The 6,226-nt window shown below is 44.7% G+C and overlaps 1 pseudogene across 1 annotated transcript; it reads right to left on the bottom strand.

Moving 5' to 3' along the window:
• Positions 1-1,849: 1,849 nt before the first annotated feature.
• On the bottom strand, positions 1,850-2,639 carry LOC308435371 (cyclin-dependent kinase 4-like; annotated as a pseudogene). Its single transcript has one exon. The product of its transcript is annotated as a cyclin-dependent kinase 4-like (transcript).
• Between the last annotated feature and the right edge of the window lie 3,587 nt (positions 2,640-6,226).

The following is a 6,226-nucleotide window of genomic DNA, read 5'->3' as shown; positions in this document are numbered from 1 at the left end:
CTTGATATGTAAAGATTAAACATAATGATTTTTAAATACCAAGGATTGCCACAAGGCTGCATTCTTAGCTCTTGAATTATTAATGCTTTAGTGTCTAGAGGTTTACCACACTCTTAGAGGGTGTTATAAGCTTATTTTCAGAAATTATTTCTATCCCAGCTGGATTAAACCCTGATCCTTAACATCTGAGAAAAAACCTTTTTGGAGAATGCCTAGGTGGGATCTAAGGCAACTGAACTAGCAGTAACCATCAAGTGTCTGTGGGTACAGCCAGGGTGAAAGGGGGCATGTATACCTGTTGTCTGTGCGGAAAATATCCAGGAAGAGATTATGCTCGGAGTCCTAGTGCTTGAAATAGTGACAATGGTTGAGGTACAAGGTGGCCATATCAATGTCTTTCTATAATTCAATTGGACAAGCACAGTGTACTAAGCCCTGTGAATACTCACATTGCTGCTATGTTTCTTACATTGGGTATCAGATGTGGATTCCAAGTTCTTATGTGTATTACATTCCTCTGAGATGAAATGGTTACAATGTCACCTTATTCTCCGCTGTGGCATTCATAGCCTAGGCATACAGCAGCATTCTAGTCTTTCAAACCATCTTGAAACCAGGGCTGACGAGCTTCCAGAGGATCTTCACAGCCAACAGGCTCAAGGCAACAGAACTTCAAACTGACTCTCCCAGCACACTCACCTCTCACATTCTACACTGTCCTTTCCTCCCATCACTTGCCCTGATACCAACAAGAAGAAATGTGCTCCCCATGAGCACAACAAATGCCTGCTCCAGAACACAGAAATGTGAAGCCTCCCGACACAGCAGCATTGTTGCTGGCTTACCTAAGCATTCAGTAAATGTGCTGTCTCAGGCAGCTACGCTGCAGGCCACACCACACTCAAAGTGGCATCTATTCAGATTCCTACACATGTGCACACCTGGGATGCACCTTCATGGTTTCTCACAATAACCAGGTGCCTTAGGTATCACTCTAAAGGTGCAGCAACATTTGAACTAGCCATCCTCCTGAGAGTCAACCCCAGAAGGATTGGGACATTGTATGTAGCTGACAGCAGTGCCATTGGCAGACATAGAAAGTGGGCTTCAGGTGTGAAAAAAAGAAAGTCCAGGCTTCTGTCTGCCTGACAGTGTTAAGAGTCTCGTTGCTGGGCTCAAGAACCACACACTGAGGTTTAGAAAACACAGAAAGACAGAGTGTTCCATGAGGGAGATCACTCAGCCTCTGTGACCTGCTTTCCTGTGGGTTTGATGGGAGTAGTTACACAGCACATCTTTTGCACTTTGCCCAGAAAAGCTGTAAATCTTTTGAATGATCCAAAAAGGCTTCTATTCCTAAGAATCTTGAAGATTTGCATCCTAACCACTGCTATCTTTCTAACACTAAGTCTTCTTCCAGCAACAGCTGTGCTCCAGGTTCCTCCATCTCTGGCACCCCTGACTGCTCTAGCTGAGGCTTTCTGGGGACATAGGATCCTTGAGATTGAGATACCTCTGGAGGCCAGTCATACCTACAAAGGGGCATGATTATACTGATCTGGCTATTTTTTTCTCCTTCACCTGCTATCCCATATCTCTGTAGAACAATTCATCTGGGACTTTGTTTTGTTTTGTTTTGTTTTTTGAAGACCATACTTCATTGTCTGCTTTTATTTTTCTGTATAAAAACTATACCAGTATGATTCAGGAAGAGAAGAAAACAAATACACTTGACATTTAGTGTAGAAAAAAGGGAGGTACCGGGGGGTAAACCTATAAGGAGAAGTGAGGGATTGTCATTTAAGGCTGAAAATGATCTCTGTAAAAAGCTGGAGGACTCTGCACGGCCTCAGGAGTAGGCAGAGCCTGCCACTTCATCCAGGTCCTCCCACCGAGTGTCTGGAAACTGAGGCAGGCAGCCCCTCTTCTCACTCCAGTCGCTTTCCTCCTTGTGCAGGTCTTGGTGCTGCAGGGATGCCTCGGAAGGCACAGACTTGCTTCTGTGGGTTAAAGGTCAAATTTTCCAGCAGCAGCTGTCCTCCAGATTCCTCCAGGTCTGGCACCCCTGACTGTGCTGGACAAGCCTCTCTCGGGGCAAAGGCTCCTTGAGGAAAAGATACCTCTGGAGGCCAGTCTTCTTCTTGAGGATATCAAATAAGTTCAAAGACTTTGCCCAACTGGTCAGCTTCAATTTCCACAGAAGAGAGGCTTCTGTTGAAACATCTCTCTGATGATACATGCCTACAGGTGTTGCATAAGTAGACGGCAGAACTTCATGAGCCCAGCACCAGAGGGTAACATCCACAGACACGAGGGCCATCTGGAAGCTGAACATTCTGGCTAGGCCAAAGTCAGCCATCTTGACTGTCCCATTACTTATCACTAGAATGTTCTCTGGCTTCGGTTCCCAGTGAACAATGCAGTTTGCATGAATATAATGGAGGCTACTTAGAAACTGGTGCATCAGATCTAAAGGTCTCAAATGGCAAGCATAGTGGCGTTGCTTTGTGCAGGTATGTCCTCATGTCCTGGTATATATGTTCAAATGCTAGGATGAACTTGATGTCCCCATCAGTTCAGGAAGTAGCACAGATATCAATCAGCCATGCAACACTCGGATGTTCAAAGATCTTCATCATCTTTAACAAGGCTGCCTCATGAACGGTGCTGAGAGAAAGGACTTTCCCAGCTGCTGTTCCATTAGGAACTCTCAAATACTTGAAGGCCACACAGTGGCCACTGTGGGGATCTCAGGCTTAGTGTACCATCCCATAAGCACCAACACCAGACATGGGTACATATCAAATGGTCGCCATTCATGTAGAAGGGGATCTTAAGCTTGGCCAAGGGCAATGAAGGTGTGCTTTTATCTGGGCCTGGGAGCCAGTACCTGAGGCTTTGTACCCAGCTGAGATTTTTTTTTTTAATAATGTAGGAAGCTCCCATGAGACTTCTGTGATAAGACTGCCCTCATCTGGAGCTACAATTCAAAAGGTGTTTATCAAAGCCTTTCCCTCTACATTGCTGAAAGAAACAGAGAGAACAGTGGGGTGTGTTTGGCTGTGGGGAAAGGTTTTTAACTTAAAACTCATGCATACAACCATCCTGAGGGAAGTCAAGTATAGTAACTGAAGGTAGAAATTTAGTAACAGAAACAACAATAGAGGCCGTGAAGGGTGCTCTCTATTGGCTTCTTTATGATTTCTGTGTCCTGTTTCCTACTCCCAGCTAAGCTCCAATCCATACTTTCCTAAACACTTACATTCAGTAAATAATGAGGAAAATGTACATCAGGTGGAGTCGAAAAAATGAATAGGGCATAATTTAAAATAAACAATGTATGACTTAAATTTGACCAAATTGTCAGAAAAGTATCCAACCCAGAGGGACAGAGGCAGTCCCTTACTGGCATGCATGCAAGACACTTCAGGGTGTGAGCTCCTCCTCACTCTTGGAACAATGAAGAACTTGAACTTGTCTCCTTTCAAGTTTTAACTCATGCATCTATTAGGAGGCTCAGCCACTTTCCCTCCCCCAATCAATTCTATTCTCCATTTGTTTCAGTTCTAGGACTTGTTGCTGCTGTCTTTATCTGCACATGGTGGTCATTAGAGTCATCCTGAACCAAATTCAGACAGGGAATAGAGGGTCTGGACTCTCTATATCCCAGAGTCAGCATGAGACAAAGACCATTGGCACAACTGAACTCTCCTCTCTCCATCCTAAAGTCCCGGGTGTTCCTTTACGTTTCAGACACACAACATGCTGACATCCAGTAGTCAATGGACTTGACAATTTTTAGTAGTCACTGGCTGTCTCATGTGCAGTTTTTAGTCATTCTGGAAAAGGTAAAGGGTCCATTGCTTCTCTCATCTCTGAACTTGTCCCAGTTCCCTGTTCTCCTGAGCCCTTTGGCAGTTATCCTAGTTGTAATCTTCCAAGGAAAGTCACATTCAGTAGTATATTCTCAATAGGGATGATCCTGCCACTGTCCAATGTGTCCTGTGTTTAAGTCACCTCACATCCAATGCCTCTCTCTCCTTCAGTGTCTCCTCTGCAGATGATGGTGCTGTGCTACAGAAGCTTGTTCATGTGAGTCCAGGATGGTCATGGATTCCTGACTATGAGGGCTGTGGTTCATTGTTGCTAAGGATCACATCTCAAAATAACAACACTGAACTGGAAATACAAACTGAAATTCTGCTACCTGAGCAAGTTATGCAGAAAATAAGGAAGGATGTTTTACACAGGGACAAGTGTCCAAATGGAATCTATAGTGTTGATCTGGTGCCTGGAAGAGGAACAATGATCAAGTCTCTAATGGGCCACCTCAAAGTCTCCCTGCAGTTCAGAGGAACACCAAGGGCCCGAACTCTGTGGTTGTGATACCAGTGTGGAACATCTCCCAAGCCTTGACACCAGCATCTATAGATAAACAAAGGGCTCGATTTCTACACTTTTGTTCTGCATGCTAAAACAGTAAAACAACAGGTATATAAGAAATGACATACAAGAACAGGGCCTCTTTGATAGCTACCCAAACCATCTGATACACAGTCCTTCAATTTCTGTACCCCAAGAACAAGCAACTCTCATTCTCATAGAACACATAAGCTGGCCCTTGTTTCTCTTCCTTCCCCCATTTGTTCTTTCCATCAAGAGGAAGACATTTCCTTCCTGTGCTGACATGGTATTAGGATATGGTTCCCACAGACAACAGAAGCTCCTGAGAAATCTAATGCTTGTATGAGTGAACCTAGAGATGAAAGTGTGGATGGACATGTTCCCCTTCACTTCAAGCTGCAGTGATGTCACCATCTCACGCAGAATTCCATGTCTTAGTGGAGTACCCGCTGACAAGGTTTTTCTGCCATTGAAACTCAGGTAATGATTGCTTTGTATCCATAGAGGAGACTTGGCCGTACAATTAGCTCCTGGCACTGAGGAGGCAGAAAGGATGATATACCTGTGACAGTGGAAGGCTGTATGCAAAAATTAATGTGAGGCCAATCTGGAAGCTACATGGTGCATCTCCTGATCTTTTCTTCAGTTTTTCATTGCAAGCTGGTGTTTTCCTAGTGACAGGACTGTTATCTCCCTGACACTCACCCAGCCCTCCTTCTCAGTCTTTAAAATTTGGACAATAGAGAAGGACCTCTACAGATGAGTCAGTGGGTGAAACCCTGACATCTGTCACTGCATTTCCTAGCAATTCTTTCCTAAGTGTGAGATGTCTGCCAGAGCTAGGCTCTCAGTTCTTGCCTTGCAACCTGTTGAGTTACTTCCTGGACTGTGCCTACTCCAATCTTCCTCTAGCACCATGGAAGCCATTTTCATTTCACAGGTCTGACTTCATTCTTACCCACAAGGAGCAAGGGTGAAGACTGGCTCTGAGATGTGTTCCCAGCTTCTAGACTATTTGAAGTGGTGTGATCTCTTCTTTTGTCAGTTGCCATTCAATAACCAGAGTGAGGTGCAAGGATTTCACTACGTGCTAGATCCCAGGATCATCAGTGTGATACACATGCCTTGTCCGAGGGGCTGACAGACTGACAGAGCCCATTGCATTCAGGAAGATGAAGGTGGTGAGGTAAGTCCATATCAAAAGAGGTAAGAACAGTAATGAAAATGGAGTTAGCATCCTAGTCCTGGTGGTTGGGAAACAGTGTCCCTGAGAAGACAGCTCTGATTGGCTGAGCCTGCAGAGAAAGAAGGCATGAAACTGAGGACATTGAGAGCAACCATGTGGCACTCAGCCATCATGAACACGTGGAACTGAGGAGTGTTTGTGATACTGTGCACACCCTAAAGGGATTTACTGTATTTCATCTTTTGGTGAAATTGTGTTCTCTACACAGATCACAGGCCCTGGGAGAGTTGACTGTCACAACAAGCCAAAAGCATGAACTGTGCACTCCTCTTGTCCTGGTGATGGGAAAGTCAGAAGACGAGGAGGCCATCCTGACAGAGGGAAAATGTAAGGATGCTGTGTTCCTGCATGTGGTTCCGCCTTTTTCACATATTCATGTTGAGCTTCTAAGCAGGTAAGGGTGTAGATAAAAACTGTCACCAGAGGTAAACCTAGACCTTGGCTGTTCATCAGCCTTTGGTTTATTTATTTCCCATGCAGACTCTCAGTCCCCTTGAGCACAACAACTTACTCTCCCTGACTTTATTAACTATGGAAATAAGCGACTGTGTGGTACAGGTAGGTTGAGCTGCCTAA

Source organism: Micromys minutus (assembly GCF_963924665.1).
Source record: "Micromys minutus genome assembly, contig: SUPER_22_unloc_1, whole genome shotgun sequence".
In the NCBI taxonomy this organism is placed as follows: Eukaryota; Metazoa; Chordata; class Mammalia; order Rodentia; family Muridae; genus Micromys; species Micromys minutus.
This window is presented reverse-complemented; position numbering and strand designations above follow the sequence as displayed.